The sequence below is a fragment of the Bombina bombina genome, chromosome 1, assembly GCF_027579735.1.
Source record: "Bombina bombina isolate aBomBom1 chromosome 1, aBomBom1.pri, whole genome shotgun sequence".
Classification (NCBI taxonomy): domain Eukaryota; kingdom Metazoa; phylum Chordata; class Amphibia; order Anura; family Bombinatoridae; genus Bombina; species Bombina bombina.
The window spans coordinates 47,004,672-47,024,654 of NC_069499.1; the positions used below are offsets into that span (position 1 = coordinate 47,004,672).

Genomic DNA, 19,983 nt, shown 5'->3' on the forward strand with positions numbered 1-19,983 from the left:
GTGAAAATGAGCAAAGGGGAACACGTCCAATGCAGCAGTCATAAGAACCTAGAATTTCCATGCATAAGGCTACCGAAGGGAATGATTGAGACTGAAGGTTTCGATAAGCTGAAACCAATTTCAGACGTCTCCTGTCCAACAGAGACAGAGTCATGGACACTGAATCCATCGGAAATCTAAAAAAAGGTTACTCTTGTCTGAGGAATCAACAAACTTTTTGGTTAATTGATCCTCCAACCATGTTCTTGAAGAACAACACTAAGCCTACCGCACCTGGTTTCCCAGGCGGTCTCCCATACAGGTACTTACCCAGGCCTGGCCCTGCTTAACATCCGAGATCAGACGGGATCGGGTGCATTCAAGGCAGTGTGGCGGTAGACAGCACAAACTTACTTCACCACCTCCATAGGAGGCAAAGTTTGTAAAACTGATGATTTGTGGGTGTGGTGAGGGGTGTATTTATAGGCATTTTGAGGTTTGGGAAACTTTGCCCCTCCTGGTAGGAATGTATATCCCATACGTCACTAGCTCATGGACTCTTGCTAATTACATGAAAGAAATATGTTGCCTTCCGTGATAAGGAAGGGTATGGGGGGGGGTAATAAAATAACTACTATAATACTAATCTAAGGACCTAAATTACTGTGCGTGGGGGAAGGGGCCTACTAATTTCGAACCGGAATTGTAGACTATACAGGGAGTGCAGAATTATTAGGCAAGTTGTATTTTTGAGGATTCATTTTATTATTGAACAACAACCATGTTCTCAATGAACCCAAAAAACTCATTAATATCAAAGCTGAATAGTTTTGGAAGTAGTTTTTAGTTTGTTTTTAGTTATAGCTATTTTAGGGGGATATCTGTGTGTGCAGGTGACTATTAAGTTGCCTAATTATTAGGCAACTTAACAAAAAACAAATATATACCCATTTCAATTATTTATTTTTACCAGTGAAACCAATATAACATCTCAACATTCACAAATATACATTTCTGACATTCAAAAACAAAACAAAAACAAATCAGTGACCAATATAGCCACCTTTCTTTGCAAGGACACTCAAAAGCCTGCCATCCATGGATTCTGTCAGTGTTTTGATCTGTTCACCATCAACATTGCGTGCAGCAGCAACCACAGCCTCCCAGACACTGTTCAGAGAGGTGTACTGTTTTCCCTCCTTGTAAATCTCACATTTGATGATGGACCACAGGTTCTCAATGGGGTTTAGATCAGGTGAACAAGGAGGCCAATGTCATTAGATTTTCTTCTTTTATACCCTTTCTTGCCAGCCACGCTGTGGAGTACTTGGACGCGTGTGATGGAGCATTGTCCTGCATGAAAATCATGTTTTTCTTGAAGGATGCAGACTTCTTCCAGTACCACTGCTTGAAGAAGGTGTCTTCCAGAAACTGGCAGTAGGACTGGGAGTTCAGCTTGACTCCATCATCAACCTGAAAAGGCCCCACAAGCTCATCTTTGATGATACCAGCCCAAACCAGTACTCCACCTCCACCTTGCTGGCGTCTGAGTCGGACTGGAGCTCTCTGCCCTTTACCAATTCAGCCACGGGCCCATCCATCTGGCCCATCAAGACTCACTCTCATTTCATCAGTCCATAAAACCTTAGAAAAATCAGTCTTGAGATATTTCTTGGCCCAGTCTTGACGTTTCAGCTTGTGTGTCTTGTTCAGTGGTGGTCGTCTTTCAGCCTTTCTTACCTTGGCCATGTCTCTGAGTATTGCACACCTTGTGCTTTTGGGCACTCCAGTGATGTTGCAGCTCTGAAATATGGCCAAACTGGTGGCAAGTGGCATCTTGGCAGCTGCACGCTTGACTTTTCTCAGTTCATGGGCAGTTATTTTGCGCCTTGGTTTTTCCACACGCTTCTTGCGACCCTGTTGACTATTTTGAATGAAACGCTTGATTGTTCGATGATCACGCTTCAGAAGCTTTGCAATTTTAAGAGTGCTGCATCCCTCTGCAAGATATCTCACTATTTTTTACTTTTCTGAGCCTGTCAAGTCCTTCTTTTGACCCATTTTGCCAAAGGAAAGGAAGTTGCCTAATAATTATGCACACCTGATATAGGGTGTTGATGTCATTAGACCACACCCCTTCTCATTACAGAGATGCACATCACCTAATATGCTTAATTGGTAGTAGGCTTTCGAGCCTATACAGCTTGGAGTAAGACAACATGCATAAAGAGGATGATGTGGTCAAAATACTCATTTGCCTAATAATTCTGCACTCCCTGTAGTTATGTCTAGATCCAGGTCTATGTGTCAGCGACAAAGCTATACCAATTAAAATGTAAGTAGTGGTAGGGACCTACTTGAGAAAAAAGAAGGATCTCAATTAAATTCTTAATAATATGTTACCTTCCCCGGTATGGAGAAGTGTGGGGGGATGGTGGATTAACCGCAAAAATACGAATCTAAGGACCCTAATTACTATGTGTAGGGGGGGGGACCAGCTAGTGTCATCTAAAAGTTATACGCTGAAGTTGTGTCCAGAACTATCACTATGTGCCTGCAACTAGGCCAACTCATTCAAAATGTAAGAAGCAGTGAAGTCCTAAGGCAAGGTGGCTAAAATAAACCTATATCAGTAGGGCTATCAAGTTTCTAAATGTGTGGAATATCAAAAACTAGGCACATGTAAGAAACAGGTAAAACATGTCAACTGTAAAACAACAATATTAAAAGTTACATTACGTTGCCTATCCTTTCCCGATAAGTCCACATCTTCTTAAAGTCCTGAAGTATCGGATATATCCGACACACTATTGAGAACATAGCAAGGAAGCATGACAAGATGGAAGAGAAAAGGAAGAAAAACGCACACAAAAAAAGGAAACAATTAGGGTAAGTGTATTCAACACATTCAAAATTCAAAGTAAAGAGTTTAGATGAATTATTCCTCATCACTACAGATTAGGACCCCTTGGGGGATGGTGAGGAGTCTCTCCTTGCGGCATGAAAGCTGAAAGTTTGAGGTAGAGGCCGCCAAGTAGGGGCTGTGGCGCTGAGTTTCTCAGGCTTTTCAAGGGTAGCAGGAGGTTGATTGGCGGGGTGCAGGAGCTTCAGTGATTGCAGTATCTTGAGCCCTTGTTCCGGGGTTGTAATGGCGTATGAAGATTCTTCAAATTGAAAGAAGAGCTTAACAGGAAAGCCCCATCTATATTTGACATTATTGTTGCGAAGGCATTGGGTAACTTGTTGGAACAGTTGTCTCCTGGATAAGGTGTGGGAAGATAAATCCAGGAAAATCTGTATAGCCTGAAATGGATCTTTCAAGTTCTTGTTCTGAAATGACGCCCTGAGTAGTCTCTCTTTAAATGCATGATAATGCAAACGGACAATAACGTCCCTAGCCGAGCCTGATGGGGAGTTTCTTGGCCTAAGAGCTCTATGAGCCCTATCAATGAGATTTTCTTGAGTTGACGTAGGGCCTAAAAGCTCCGTAAAGAGGGCCTGGAGATGTTTAGAGAGGTCAGCAGGGCCGATGTCCTCTGGAATGCCTCTGATTCTGAGATTGTTACGATGTGATCTGTCCTCTTGATCTGCTATCTTGGACCCCAGATCTGTAATCATCTCCGCAAGGGATTGAGTGTAGGCAAGAAGGTTGGAATGGTCTAAGTTTAGATCCTCCTGTTTCTTTTCCAGCGACTCCGTTCTTTCGCCAAGCGAGGATATGTCCCTCTTTAGTTCAGAGACTGAAATCTTGAGCTCTTGTTTCAATGAGGAATAATGGGAGTCCATCTTATTCGATAACTATTTAATGGACTCCAGAATGGATGAAGAAGTGTGAGCTGGCCTCTCAGTAGAGTGAGATAGGGCTCTAGCATGTCCTTTAGAAGATATAGTTGAATCTCTTGAGTCGTCGTCTGACATATCTTGCTCAAATGAATTTTTATTAGAGAAATTATCTGAGAGAGTCCGTTTTGGGAGGCCGCTATGTTTCTGCTTTTTCCTTTGTGAGTGGGCCATTGCCTGTAGGGCAAGCCAAAGATGTCCACACCTGCTTGCTGAGCCTAGATGGGAGAGATTCCGAGTTAGGATGGTGAGCGGAGAATACGGATCCAACACCCCCCTACGTGGGGGACTTAGCCCTGCATGGTGCTGTGGTAAATCAGCTTTAAGTCAGGTATTTGTCCTGGAATGATCTATCTCCTCACTCAACTCTCCCCTCTCAAACCTTCCAACCTTCCGCACTTCTTCTCCACTCCTAAAAAAATCACTTGGGAGCTGATAGGTGACTGTCTCTCTCCCGGGGAAGTAGCTCTCTGCCGAGCGAGTAAGGGAAAGGAATTATTGGATATGACCCGTAGGCAATGAGGGCTGACGGGAAAGGGGGGAGATAGAACAGGTAGCTGCTGTGATGGGGAGCCTAAATCCAAGAGAAGGGGGATAGTGTGATCAGGGGGCCTTAGAAGTCTAGTCCTCAGTGACTGTGATACACAACAGTGTCTATATCAACGTGCAGGGATCCTGTGTGAGAAGGATACTTCAGTAGTTGATGCCAGGAAGAGAGAGGGGAATAAAAGGACTGTAGAGAGATTAAGGTTCAGGAGGCATGAAAAGTCCCATGTGGTGATATTGAAGTCCATATGTGAGGGTACATGAGAATATAGCTTCCTTAGGAAACTTTTCCCTGATCCTCTTAATACAGTCCAGTAAGTGAGCAATGGGGGCAGCGTCTGTAGGGGATGGTGTGCAAATAATAAGTAGGCCTCTAGTTACAGCAAGGAGCTTATATGGCCACTCACAGTAGTTAGCAACCTGATTCCTTTTCAAACACAAAAAGGGGGTATCTAAAATAGACCAGAGGAATTATTCACTCTAATTTAACTTGTAACTATATCCTATAAATGTGGAGGGACAGTCTAGTATAAATTAATCTTTCATTATTCAGATAGGACTTTTAATTTTAATCAACTTTCCAATTTACTTTTATCATCAAATTAGCTTTTTTCTCTTGGTATTCTTAGTTTAAACTAAACATAGGTAGGCTCATATGCTAATTTCTAAGCCTTTGAGGGCTGCCTCTTATCACAGGCTTTTTCAATCTCTTTTCAACACAAAGAGACAGAAAGTACACGTGGGCCATATAGATAACACTGTGTTCAGGCACAGGGGGTTATTTAAAGGGACATTATACACTCATTTTTTCTTTGCATAAATGTTTTGTAGATGATCTATTTATATAGCCCATAACGTTTTTTTTTTTTTAAATAAATCTATAGTTTTGCTTATTTTTAAATAACATTGCTCTGATTTTCAGACTCCTAACCAAGCCCCAAAGTTTTAATTGAATACTGTCAGCTACCTTCTCCAGCTTGCGCCTGTTTGTGTAAAGGGTCTTTTCATATGCAAAAGAAGGGGGAGGGGGGGGAGTGTCTTATTTGCCACTTGCAGTGGGCTTTCCAGCTACCTTTTCAACAGAGCCAAACTGACAGCTTCTAAGTAAGTTTTTAAACAGTTTTATACTGGATTTTTATATCAGTATCTGTGCATCTTATTCTTTATAGTAGTGTCTATTACATGCAGTTATATGAAAATGAGTGTATACTATACAATGCTAAATTTATTTAAGACAATAGATATTAAACAGTCACAGTCATGTGATCAGGGGGCAGGAAGAAGGTTCCTAGATACAAGGTAATCACAGAGGTAAAAAGTATATTAATATAACTGTGTTGGTTGTGCAAAACCGGGGAATGGGTAATAAAGGGATTATCTATCTTTTAAAACAATAACAATTCTATGGTAGACTGTCCCTTTAAATGGACAGTCTACTCAAGAATTGTTATTGTTTAAAAAGATAGATAATCCCTGTATTACCCATTCCCAAGTTTTGCATAAACAACACAGTTAAAGGGACATGAAACCCACATTTTTTCTTTCATGATTTAGAAAGAGAATGCAATTTTAAACATCTTTCTAATTTACTTATATTATCTAATTTGTTTTATTCTCTTGATATTATTTGCTGAAAAGCATATCTAGATATGCTCAGTAGCTGCTGATTGGTTGCTGCACATCGAAGCCTTGTGTGATTGGCTCACCATGTGCATTGCTTTTTCTTCAACTAAGGATATCTAAAAAAATGAAGCAAAATAAATAATAGAAGTAAATTGTAATGTTGTTTAAACTTCTATTCTCTATCTGAATCATGAAAGAAAGATTTTGGGTTTAGTGTCCCTTTAAATTAATACACTTTTTACTTCTGTGATTACCTTATATCTAAGCCTCTGCAGACTGCCCCTTATCTCAGTTCTTTTCACAGGCATGCCATTTAGCCAATGATTACTCACTCCACGGATTGAGCACAATGTTATCTATATGGCACATATGAACAAGCTGTGTCTAACTGTGAAAAACTGTAAAAATTCATTAAGATAAGAGGCGGCCTTCAAGGGCTTAGAAATTAGCATATAAGCCTACCTAGGTTTAGCTTACAATAAAGAATACAAAGTGAATAAAGCAAATGTGATGATAAAAATAAATTGGAAAGTTCCTTATAATTACTTGCCCTGTCTGAATCATGAATTTTTCATTTTGACTAGACTGCCCCTTTAAGCAAACCTGGTTGTTTGTTTTTTAAAGGGATGTTAAATAGTAAATACACACTGGACATAATGATGCATTCAAAACAAAGATTAGCTTTAGAATAATATGTAGATGTATTTTTTCCAATTATATTAGCTGTTTAAATATTGAAAATATAAGTGAAAAAGGTTTAGTTTCTATAAAGTACTTTAGTTTCTATAAAGTAATGGGCGCTGACTAGTTTTCTATTTATCTTTGTACAAACACCACTGTGTGGAAGCCTTTTAGATTATCCTATGTTCCAGACAGCCTTGTCTGGACAGTCTCGTTTATTGCCTGTTTTATATTTGTCCCTAATTGTCCTCAGCAGGAGAGATAGATAAGAGGGAACTTAAGTTCAAACATGGCAGAACCCAATACTCTATAGAAACTCAGTGTAATTTAAAAAACAGCAATTTTCAGAGTTAAAGGGATATGAAACCCAAACTTGTGTTATGTGCTTAAGGCAGAGAATACAATATTCTTTGTTGAAGAGATACCTGTCTGGAGCACTACACAGCACTGCCACCTAGTGATCTTGCAAATGGATAACATTCTTGCAAACCTGCTGCCTTATGGTGCTCCAGACACGTGCACGCTCCTGAGCTTACGCCCCTGCTTTTCAACAAAAGATACCAGGAGAACAAAGAAAATGTATAATATAAGTAAATTAGAACATTTCATGCTCTATTCTCATAATGAAAAGAAAAAACTTAAACATAAGCAGAGGAATCAAACTGAAACAGCTGCCTGAAAAACGTTTCTACCAAAACTGCTTCCGAAGAAACAAATACATATAAACGGTAGAATTTAGTAAATGTATGCAAAGAAGACCAAGTTGCTGCTTTGCAAATCTGATCAACTGTAATGAGCTGTAATTCTCTGAGGCGGGGCCTGACCCGACTCAAAATAAGCCTGATGAATCAAAAGCTTTAATCAAGATGCCAAGGAAATGGCAGAAGCCTTCTGACCTTTCCTAGAACAGATAACAAATAGACTAGAAGTCTTCCTGAAATCTTTAGTAGCTTCAAGATAATATTTCAAAGCTCTTACCACATCCAAAGAATGTAAGGATCTCTCCAAAGAATTCTTAAGATTAGGACATAAAGAAGAGACAACAATTTCTCTATTAATGTTGTTAGAATTCACAACTTTAGGTAGAAATTTAAATGAAGTCTGCAAAACTGCCTTATCCTGATGAAAATCAGAAAAGGAGATTCACAAGAAAGAGCAGATAATTCAGAAACTCTTTTAGCAGAAGAGATGGCCAAAAGGAACAACACTTTCCAAGAAAGTAGTTTAATGTCCAAAGAATGCATAGGCTCAAACAAAGGAGCCTGTAAAGCCTTCAAAACCAAATTAAGACTCCAAGGAGGAGAGATTGATTTAATGACAGGCTTGATATGGACCAAAGCCTATACAAAACAGTGAATATTAGGAAGCTTAGCAATCTTTCTGTGAAATAAAACAGAAAGAGCAGAGATTTGTCCCTTCAAGGAACTTGCAGCCAAACCCTTATCCAAACCATCCTGAAGAAACTGTAAAATTCTAGGAATTCTAAAAGAATGCCAGGAGATTTTATGAGAAGAACACCATGAAATATAAGTCTTCCAAACTCAATAATAAATCTTCCTAGAAACAGATTTACGAGCCTGTAACATAGTATTAATCACTGAGTCGGAGAAACCTCTATGACTAAGCACTAGGTGTTCAATTTCCATACCGTCAAATTTAATGATTTGAGATCCTGATGGAAAAACGGACCTTGAGACAGAAGGTCTGGCCTTAATGGAAGTGGCCAAGGTTGACAACTGGACATCCGAACAAGATCCACATACCAAAACCTGTGAGGCCATGCTGGAGCTACCAGCAACACAAATGATTGTTCCATGATGATTTTGGAGATCACTCTTGGAAGAAGAACTAGAGGTGGGAAAATATAAGCAGGTTGGTAACACCAAGGAACTGTTAACACATCCACCACTTCCGCCTGAGGATCCCTGGACCTGGACAGGTACCTGGGTAGTTTCATGTTTAGATGGGAAGCCATCAGATCTATTTCTGGAAGACCCCACATCTGAACAATCTGAAAAAACACATCTGGATGCAGCAAACACTCCCCCGGATGTAAAGTCTGACGGCTGAGATAATCCGCTTCTCAATTGTCTATACCTGGGATATGAAATGCAGAAATTAGACAGGAGCTTGATTCTGCCAAAGCAAGTATCTGAGATACTTCTTTCATAGCTTGGGGACTATGAGTCCCACCCTGATGATTGACATATGCCACAGTTGTGATATTGTCTGTCTGAAAACAAATGAACAATTCTCTCTTCAACAGAGGACAAACCTGAGGAGCTCTGACAATAGCACAGAGTTCTAAAATATTGATTGGTAACCTTGCCTCTTGAGATTGCCAAACCCCTTGTGCTGTCAGAGATCCCCAAACAGCTCCCGAACCTGAAAGACTTGCATCTGTTGTGATCACAGTCCAGGTTGGATGAACCAAAGAGGCCCCTTCAACTATAGGATGGTGATCTAACCACCAAGTCAGAGAGAGTTGAACATTGGGATTTAAGGATATTAATTGTGATATCTTTGTATAATCCCTGCACCATTGGTCCAGCATACAAAGCTGGAGAGGTCTCATATGAAAACAAGCAAAGGGGATCACGTCCGATGCTGCAGTCATGAGACCTAAAACTTGCATGCACATAGCTACTGAAGGGAATGATTGAGACTGAAGGTTCCGACAAGCTGAAACCAATTTTAATCGTCTCTTGTCTGTTAGAGACAGAGTCATGGACACTGAATCTATCTGGAAACATAAAAAGGTGACCCTTGTCTGAGGATTAAAATAACTTTTTGGTAAATTGATCCTCCAACCATGTCTTTGAAGAAACAACACTAGTGGATTTGTGTGAGATTCTGCAGAATGTAAAGACTGAGCTAGTACCAAGATATCGTCCAAATAAGGAAACACCGCAATACCCTGTTCTCTGATTACAGAGAGTAGGGCACCGAGAACCTTTGAAAAGATTCTTGGAGCTGTCGCTAGGCCAAATGGAAGAGCGACCAATTGGTAATGCTTGTCTAGAAAAGAGAATCTCAGAAACTGATAGTGATCTGGATGAATCGGAATATGAAGATATGCATCCTGTAAGTCTATTGTGGACATATAATGCCCTTCCTGAACAAAATGCAGAATAGTCCTTATAGTCACCATTTTGAAAGTTGGCACTCACATAACGATTCAAAATTTTCAGATCCAGAACTGGCCTGAATGAATCTTCTTTCTTTGGGACAATGAATAGATTTAAATAAAACCCCAGACCCTGTTCCTGAAACGGAACTGGTATGATTACCCCTGAAAGCTCGAGGTCTGAAATACACTTCCGAAAAGCCTGAGCCTTTACTGGATTTGCTGGTATGCGTGAGAAAAAGAATCTTCTCACAGGAGGTCTTACTCTGAATCCTGTTCGGTACGCTTCAGAGACAATACTCTGAATCCAATGATTTTGGACAGAATCTGCCCAAATGTTTTGGAAGAATCTTAATCTGCCCCCTACCAGCTGAGCTGGAATGAGGGCCGCACCTTCATGCAGACTTGGGGGCTGACTTTTATTTCTTAAACGGTTTGGATTTACTCCAACTTGAAGAAGGTTTCCAATTGGAACCAGATTCTTTGGGGGAAGGATTAGGTTTCTGTTCCTTATTTTGTTGAAAGGAACGAAAACAGTTAGAAGCTTTAGATTTACCCTTAGGTCTTTTATCCTGAGGCAAAAAAACTCCCTTCCCCCCAGTGACAGTTGAAATAATCGTATCCAACTGAGAACCAAATAACTTATTACCTTGGAAAAAAAGAGATAGTAATCTAGACTTAGATACCATGTCAGCATTCAAATATTTGAGCCACCAAGTTCTACTAGCTAAAATAGCTAAAGACATAGATTTAACATAAATTTTGATGATATAAAAAATGGCATCACAGATAAAATGATTAGCATGTTGAAGCAAGCGAACAATGCTAGACAAATCAGGATCCATTTCCTGTTGCGCTAAACTTTCCAATCAAAAAGTTGATGCAGCTGCAACATCAGCTATAGAAATGGCAGGCCTGAGAAGATAGCCAGAATATAAATAAGCTTTCCTTAGATGAGATTCAAGTTTCCTATCTAAAGGGTCTTATAAAGAAGTACTATTTTCCATAGGAATAGTAGTACGTTTAGCAAGAGTAGAAATAGCCCCATCAACTTTGGGGATCTTTTCTCAAAACTCCAATCTAACTGCTGGCAAAGGATAAGATTTTTTAAACCTTGAAGAAGGAATAAAAGAAGTACCAAGCCTATTCCATTCCTTAGAAATCATATCAGAAATAGCATCAGGAACTGGAAAAACCTCTGGAGTACAGAATGTAAACGTTTTCTAGTTTTAATATCAAGAGGACTAGTTTCCTCAATATCCAATGTAATCAACACCTCTTTTAACAAGGAATGAATATACTCCATTTTAAATAAATAAGTAGTTTTGTCAGTGTCAATATCTGTGGAAGGATCTTCTGAATCAGATAGATCCTCATCAGAGGAGGATAATTCAGTATGTTGTCTGTCATTTGAAATTTCATCAACTTTATGAGAAGTTTTAAAAGACCTTTTACATTTATTAGAAGGCGGGATGGCAGACAAAGCCTTCTGAATCACATCAGCAATAAAATCTTTTATATTCACAGGTATATCATGTAGATTAGATGTTGAAGGAACAACAGGCATTGTACTATTACTGATGAACACATTCTCTGCATTTAAAAGCTTATCATGACAACTATTACATACCACAGCTGGAGATATAATCTCCACAAATTTACAACAGATGCACTTAGCTTTGGTAGAACTGTTATCAGGTAGCAGGATTCCAACAATGGTTTCTGAGAAAGGATCAGATTGAGACATCTTGCAAATGTAAGAAAAAAACAACATATAAAGCAAAATGATCAATTTCCTTATATGGCAGTTTCAGGAATGGGAAAAAAATGCAAACAGCATAGCCCTCTGACATAGAAAAAGGCAAGAGGCATATAGGAATGGGGTTTTAAATAATGAAATTATTTGTCTCCAAGTATTACGCACAATGCAAACTGAAGATTATTTGGCGCTAACAACATCCGGAAATGACAGGTACATCGGATGTACCTTCGCGCCAAAAAAATTCTCGCGCCAAGAATGACGCAATAAACTTTGGCATTTTGCGCCCTTGCGAGCCTAATTTTAATGAAAAAGCAGTCAAAATGAAAAAAAGACTATACCCCAGGTAAGAAAAATATTTTCCTAAATATGTTTTTTCCCAAATATGAAACTGATAGTCTGCAAAAAGAAATATACATAAACCTGACTCATGGCAAATATATGTACAATACATATATTTAGAACTTATATTAATGCATAAAGTGCAAACCATAGCTGAGAGTGTCTTAAGTAATGAAAACATACTGAATCTGAAAAGGGAGGTAGGAGATTAATCTTTACGACCGATAACAGAGAACCTATGAAATAGATCTCCCGTGAGGAAAACCATTGCATTCAACAGGTGATACTCCCTTCACATCCCTCTGACATTCACTGTACTCTGAGAGGAATTGTGCTTCAAAATGATGAGAAGCGCATATCAACGTAGAAATATTAGGACAAACTTAGTTCACCACCTCCATGGGAGGCAAAGTTTGTAAAACTGAATTGTGGGTGTGGTGAAGGGTGTATTTATAGGCATTTTGAGGTTTGGGAAACTTTGCCCCTCCTGGTAGGATTGTATATCCCATATGTCACTAGCTCATGGACTCTTGCCAATTACATGAAATAAAGTTATTTTAAAATGAATATTTTTTCTGGCCACTTTAAAATGGCTGTCAAGATCTACTCACTGATGACATCACGATCTGGGCTTACATCTAGTCACTCTGCTAAATAGCATTGACAGTCTGTTGAATCAAACTAGAGAACCTTTTTTGATTGGATGCCATATGCAGCCCAGACTGCGATGTCATCAGTGAGTGGAGCTTGGCAGCCATTTCATAGTGACCAGAAACAATGTTCATTTTAAAACAACTTTTTTACCATTCCTGCTGCAAAATTTAGAAAAGGTGCAAGAGGCTATTTGCAGCTTAATCTAAGGTAAGACTTTAAGATGACTAAGGTGCAGACTGTCCCTTTAAGTGACCCTGCACTTTAGAAATTCCTCCAATACTTTGTGTTGAGATAATCTGACTGCTGTATTTCAGTTTTTCAGGTTTCAAGCTACTTTTCCATTATTTATTTTGTTATTTGTTTACTTCAACAACTTTATCTCATGTTGTCCTCTCTTTATCTATAATACCAATCATTTCCTTGTTTTCTAAGTTAAATATAAATAGTACAAATAGCACATATAAACTATGAATGTATATACAACTTAAATATGATGTCTGTTTAGGATTACAGTTGATCATATGACTATTCTAAACTAATATGTTATAAAATGGCAGAATTCAATTACATTTTTAGTTGATAACATAATACATTCAGTTACATATGAATCATACAACTGTGTGATAGTCCCAGGAAAACCCTGAAAAAAATATATTTTTTGTATCTTCTTTACCCCATATGAATGCAAGAAAAACTACTTTAAATGGTTGAACTACCAAAGGGTTTGAATGCTTTATGAAATGAAACAAAAAAGCAATTGCAAGCATTGAATATGAATATTTTTGCATAGCAAACACTAGTGGAAAGGATCTGTTGAATCCTATATGTGTTATCCCATAGAAAGGCACAAGACATACAAGTGAAACTCAAAAAATTAGAATATCGTGCAAAAGTTCATTTATTTCACTGATGTAACTTAAAAGGTGAAACTAATATATGAGATAGACTCATTACATGCAAAGCAAGATAGTTCAAGTCATGATTTGTCATAATTGTGATGATTATGGCTTACAGCTCATGAGAACCCCAAATCCACAATCTCAGAAAATTAGAATATTATATGGAATCAATAAAACAAGGATTGTACATAGAACAATATCGGACCTCTGAAAAGTATAAGCATGCATACTGTATGTACTCAGTACTTGGTTTGGGCCCCTTTTGCAGCAATTACTGCTTCAATGCGGCGTGGCATGGAAGCTATCAGCCTGTGGTACTGCTGAGGTGTTATGGAAGACCAGGATGCTTCAATAGCGGCCTTCAGCTCTTCTGCATTGTTCGGTCTCATGTCTCTCATCTTTCTCTTGGCAATGCCCCATAGATTCTCTATGGGGTTCAGGTCAGGCGAGTTTTCTGGCCAATCAAGCACAGTAATCCCACGGTCATTGAACCAGGTTTTAGTGCTTTTAGCAGTGTGGGCAGGTGCCAAGTCCTGCTGGAAAATGAAGTCAGCATCCCCATAGAGCTCGTCTACGGAAGGAAGCATGAAGTGTTTCAAAATCACCTGGTAGATGGCTGCGTTGACCCTGGACTTAATGAAGCACAGTGGACCTACACCAGCAAATGACATGGCTCCCCAAATCAACACAGACTGTGGAAACTTCACACTGGACTTCAAGCATCTTGCAGTGTGTGCCTCGACATTCTTCCTCCATACTCTGGGTCCTTGGTTTCCAAATGAGATGCAGAATTTGCTCTTATCAGAAAAGAGGACTTTGGACCACTGAGCAACAGACCTGGTCTGTTTTTCTTTAGCCAAGGTAAGACGCTTCTGATGTTGTTTGTTGTTCAGGAGTGGCTTGACAAGAGGAATATGACATTTGAAGCCCATGTCCAGGATCCGTCTGTGTGTGGTGGATCTTTATGCACTGACTCCAGCCTCAGTACACTCCTTGTGAAAGTCCCCAACACTTTTGAATGGCCTTTTCCTGACAATCCTCTCCAGGCTGCTTGTGCACCTTTTTCTTCCACAATTTTCCCTTCCACATAACTTTCTATTAATGTGCTTTGAAACAGCACTTTGGGAACATCCACCTTCTTTTGCAATTACCTTTTGAGGCTTTCCCTCCTTATGGAGGGTGTCAATGATGGTTTTCTGCACAACTGTCAGGTCATTTCCCATGATTGTGATTCCCACTGAACCAGACTGAGAGACAATTTAAAGGCTCAAGAACCCTTTGCAGGTGTTATGGCTTAATTAGCTGATTAGAGTAGGACACTTTGAGCCTAGAATATTGCACCTTTTCACAATATTCTAATTTTCTGAGATTGTGGATTTGAGGTTTTAATGAGCTGTAAGCCATAATTATCACAATTATGACAAATCACGACTTGAACTATCTTGCTTTGTATGTAATGAGTCTCTCTCATATATTAGTTTCACCTTTTAAGTTGCATTAGTGAAAAAATGAACTTTTGCACGATATTCTAATTTTTCGAGTTTCACCTGTATATTGTCACACACCTGGTAGCACTGCGGAATCTGTTGGCACTCTACAAATAACCGATAATAATAAATAAAATAATAATACACCTGACATCCTCTCACTCTGTTACCTGGGGCAGCGCAGGGGCATTTGGAGTGAGTGAACATGAAAAGCACCAGCGGTTCTAAAGGGGTGAATAAGGTGAAACAGCAACCCAATTATTAAGGCTGCACCCCCATTGTGTCAGGGCTGGAGGACGAGAGGAAATATTGCCCCTCCTCCCACCCCTGAACTGCCTTGTAATGTCCCCACTGACCATCCAACCCTGCCGACAGCATGTCTAACTCCCACAAAACACCTACAGCCACATCCGCCCAGGCTTGCATGACACATTACCTTTTATGAATTATCCAATTCATTTGCCATCATAAGTTGCCAATATATCATAGAATAATTATCATTGGGTAACACAATTGTATAGCACAATGCAAAATTAAAGGGATACTGAACCCATTTTTTTTCTTTCATGGTTCAGATAGAGCAGGCAATTTTAAGCAACTTTCTAATTTACTCCTATTATCAATTTTCTTTGTTCTCTTGGTATCTTTATTTGACAAAGCAGGAATGTAAACTTACGAGCTGGCCCATCTTTGGTTCAGCACCTGGGTAGCGCTTGCTGATTAGTGGCTAAATGTACCCACCAATCAGCAAGTGCTACCCAGGGTCCTGAACCAAAAATGGGCTGGCTTGTAAGTTTACATTCCTGCTTTTTCAAAAAATGATACCAAGAGAACAAAGAAAATTTGATAAAAAAATATAAATAATTTATAAAATATAAATTTGATTAAAAAAATAAAATTTGGGTTCAGTTTCCCTTTAACTGAAATATTGTTTTTTTTTTGTTTTTTTTTAAAAAGCAGAACTGCTGTGATGATGACCGTCCTTTTATTACAATTTTGTCAGAGATACAGAGCCCCAGATTTCCTGCAATGGCATTGGAAGATTTCCAGTATCCTACATAATTGTGCAGTGGAGTAAACGTGTTGTGAAAAAAACACATATTCTCAGTAAACACACGCTGATTGACATTCAGGTTTATAAATATTGTATCCGGCTTGTAAGGGACTAAACAGAGTGTGTGATTAGATTTCTTTTGGAAGATCAAACAAATAAAAACAATATAACAATATATCCTTTGTTTTCATTATTAAGATTTATCCCATGGTAGTTATGATTTTATATTATATTTATAGCCTAATTAATATCTTAATTCACTTTTTGTCTGAGAACGTCTAGTGGATACAACTTTATACCAGGAAACTTTTTTTACACAGACATTCTAGAACCCTTTACCATTGAAGGTCTAGATTTCAAAATAGATGATCATCACATAGTCTACAACATTTGAAAATTTTAATCAGAATCTGGTTGTAAACAGGGGCCACAAAAAATCACATGTGGGAATTCACCAAGTTCCCCCCCCCCCAACTAACTGTTGTCATCTCACACCCCACCCCCATACACTTACATTTTGATACTGAGATATAATTTATATTATGATATGGTCAGATGATTCCTATAGGGAAAGAATTACTGGAAGTCTGTCCTCAGAGCTGTAGTAGCTGAAGAACGTATTTAGTTCTGGGGACTGCACTAGAAACCTTCACACAGAGTTCTTAATATAGAGAGCACACATTACTCACAGAATACTAAATATTGTATTATTGGTCGTATCTATAAACTGCAGAAGATTCACAGATGCAAATTCATTTGTTTTCTTATTCTTTTGTTCTTATATAAAGTGCAAGAGACTCCGGTGTCACAATAAATAAAGATATACATAAGACCAACACAGATCTCATGTCTGACTACCATACAGATACCCATGCCAAGCCAATATCTCAGGGGGGATTTTTACAATGTGGGACTCACTCCTTGGACCTTCATGTTACAGAAAAGTAAATTTATGCTTACCTGATAAATTAATTTCTTCTATGGTACGACGAGTCCACGGATTCATCCTTTACTTGTGGGACATTATCCTCCCGCCAACAGGAAGTGGCAAAGAGCACCACAGCAGAGCTGTCTATATAGCTCCTCCCTTAGCTCCACCCCCCAGTCATTCGACCAAAGGTACAAGAAGAAAAAGGAGAAACTAAAAGGTGCAGAGGTGACTGAAGTTTAAAATCAAAAAATATAATCCGTCTTAAAATGACAGGGCGGGCCGTGGACTCGTCGTACCATAGAAGAAATTAATATATCAGGTAAGCATAAATTTACTTTTCTTTTATAAGGTACGACGAGTCCACGGATTCATCCTTTACTTGTGGGATATAATACCAAAGCTACAGGACACGGATGAACGGGAGGGACAAGACAGATGGCTAAACAGAAGGCACCACTGCTTGAAGAACTTTTCTCCCAAAAATAGCCTCCGAAGAAGCAAAAGTATCAAATTTTTAAAATTTGGAAAAGGTATGAAGCGAAGACCAAGTCGCAGCCTTACAAATCTGTTCAACAGAAGCATCATTTTTAAAAGCCCATGTGGAAGCCACCACTTTAGTAGAGTGAGCTGTAATTCTTTCAGGAGGCTGCTGTCCAGCAGTCTCGTATGCCAAACGGATGATGCTTTTCAGCCAAAAAGAAAGAGAGGTAGCCGTAGCTTTTTGACCTCTACGTTTTCCAGAATAGACAACAAACAAAGAAGATGTTTGACGGAAATCTTTGGTCGCTTGCAAGTAAAACTTCAAAGCACGAACCACGTCCAAGTTGTGCAACAGACGCTCCTTCTTAGAGGAAGGATTAGGACAAAGAGAAGGAACAACAATTTCCTGATTAATATTCCTATTAGTAACAACCTTAGGAAGGAATCCAGGTTTGGTACGCAAAACCACCTTATCAGCATGGAAAACAAGATAAGGTGAGTCGCATTGCAATGCAGATAGTTCGGAAACTCTTTGAGCCGAAGAGATAGCAACTAAAAACAGAACTTTCCAAGATAAAAGCTTAATATCTATGGAATGCATAGGTTCAAACGGAACCCCTTGAAGAACTTTAAGAACTAAATTCAAACTCCATGGCGGAGCAACAGGTTTAAACACAGGCTTGATTCTAACTAAAGCCTGAGAGAACGACTGAACGTCTGGAACATTTGCCAGACGCTTGTGCAATAAAATTGATAAAGCAGATATCTGTCCCTTTAAGGAACTAGCTGATAGCCCCTTCTCCAATCCTTCTTAGAGAAAGGACAAAATCCTAGGAATCCTGATCTTACTCCATGAGTAGCCTTTGGATTCGCACCAATAAAGATATTTACGCCATATCTTATGATAAATGTTCCTAGTGACAGGTTTTCGCGCCTGAATCAAGGTATCTATGACCGACTCAGAGAATCCCCGCTTGGATAAAATCAAGCGTTCAATCTCCAGGCAGTCAGCCGCAGAGAAACTAGATTTGGATGCTGGAACGGACCTTGAATCAGAAGGTCCTGTCTCAGTGGCTGCCATGACACAGTGATTTTTTGTACATACATCTCCTTGTCTTTCTCATTTTGTGCTACAGCTTTAAGGGGCGTTTTTCTAATTCCACAACCAGTTACTATTTAAAGGCGGGTAAGAGCCTAATTCATTGCTTGGTAATGCATAACCTTATTGGAATCTTATTTCCAGTTTGCTTCATTTTACTACCCAGCTTATTGCATCTGCTACACTTCTGCTGTTGTATCCAGTTCACCCTGGGACTTGCCGTGTAGCCGTACCTTCTCTCGCCTTACCAGTATCCGGATCTTGGATATCCCTCTGCGGTGACGTCACACGCCAGAGAAGCACCCGCTCTGACTTCCATCTGTTCCTGGGTTGAGACATCGTATTCCGGACCGCTTCTAAAGTTCTCTGTCTCCTGGCTGATATTATTCTACTCACGGTAAGGCTCATATCATATCTACCTTAGATAGTTTTTGGTACCAATTATTTCTCTTATCTTGTTAACTATCTCCGGTGCTTGTTAATGTAACCTCTGCTTCTTTGGCTGCCTAACCGAAGCTATAGAGGATTTTTACTCTCACCTAGCACCTATATCATTAGCAAGCTTTATGCTCCTGATATGTGCCATACAGCACTATCTGCTGCCATTCCCTATTAAAGCAGCATAAAGCTTCCAACACATATATATATATATATTTTTATATCAACACATATATATATTTTTATATATAAAATCTTGCTAGAATACATGAGTGCCACAGTTGGATTCTACAGCTTAACATAGCATTTTTCCTTCTTTCCAGGAACTTGCTATATTATTCAAAAAGAGTTGTTACAGTATTACCAAGCCTTTATCATGAATCCAGTGGATATTGTTACTCATGTACAAACACTCACTGATAGAGTGGAAAAACTCACTCAAGCTATGAATACCTTACAGCAGGAAAATACTTCCCTTAAAGCATACATTAAAGATGTAGCTGACAAACAAAAACTTGACACACATCCTGAACCCAGTATGGGACCCCCTGATAGCTTTAATGGTGACCACAAGCTTTTCAGGGAATTTAGAAATGCTTGTTACCTTCTCTTTACATTAAAGCCTAAAACCTTTCCTACAGACCATATCAAAGTTCTCACTGTTATCTCCTACCTTAGAGGGGAGCCACGTATCTGGGCTAACTCCTTTTTTGAGACTAATGACCCTATACTTCACTCAGTTGACTCCTTTTTCTTAGCTATGTCACAGCTATATGACGACCCCTACAAACAGCTCACCACTGAGACAGCTATGCGCTCACTTAAACAACATAAAAGACATGTGGAGGAGTATATAGTCGAATTTAAGAAATGGTCAAAGGACACAGGCTGGAATGAGTTATCACTAAAAAACCAATTCCGCCTGGGTTTATCTGACCCTTTTAAAGATGAATTGGCAAGGGTAGAATTGCCAGACTCCTTTGAAACTCTCATAAATTTAAGCATAAGTTTAGACAGGCGCCTCAGAGAACGCAGGTTAGAGTG

The 19,983-nt window shown here is 39.2% G+C and overlaps 1 non-coding gene across 1 annotated transcript; it reads right to left on the minus strand.

The window, feature by feature from the left end:
* Positions 1 to 261: 261 nt before the first annotated feature.
* On the minus strand, positions 262 to 380 carry LOC128646332 (5S ribosomal RNA). The gene has a single exon (XR_008400277.1). It is a non-coding gene; the product is annotated as a 5S ribosomal RNA (ribosomal RNA).
* Positions 381 to 19,983: the final 19,603 nt, after the last annotated feature.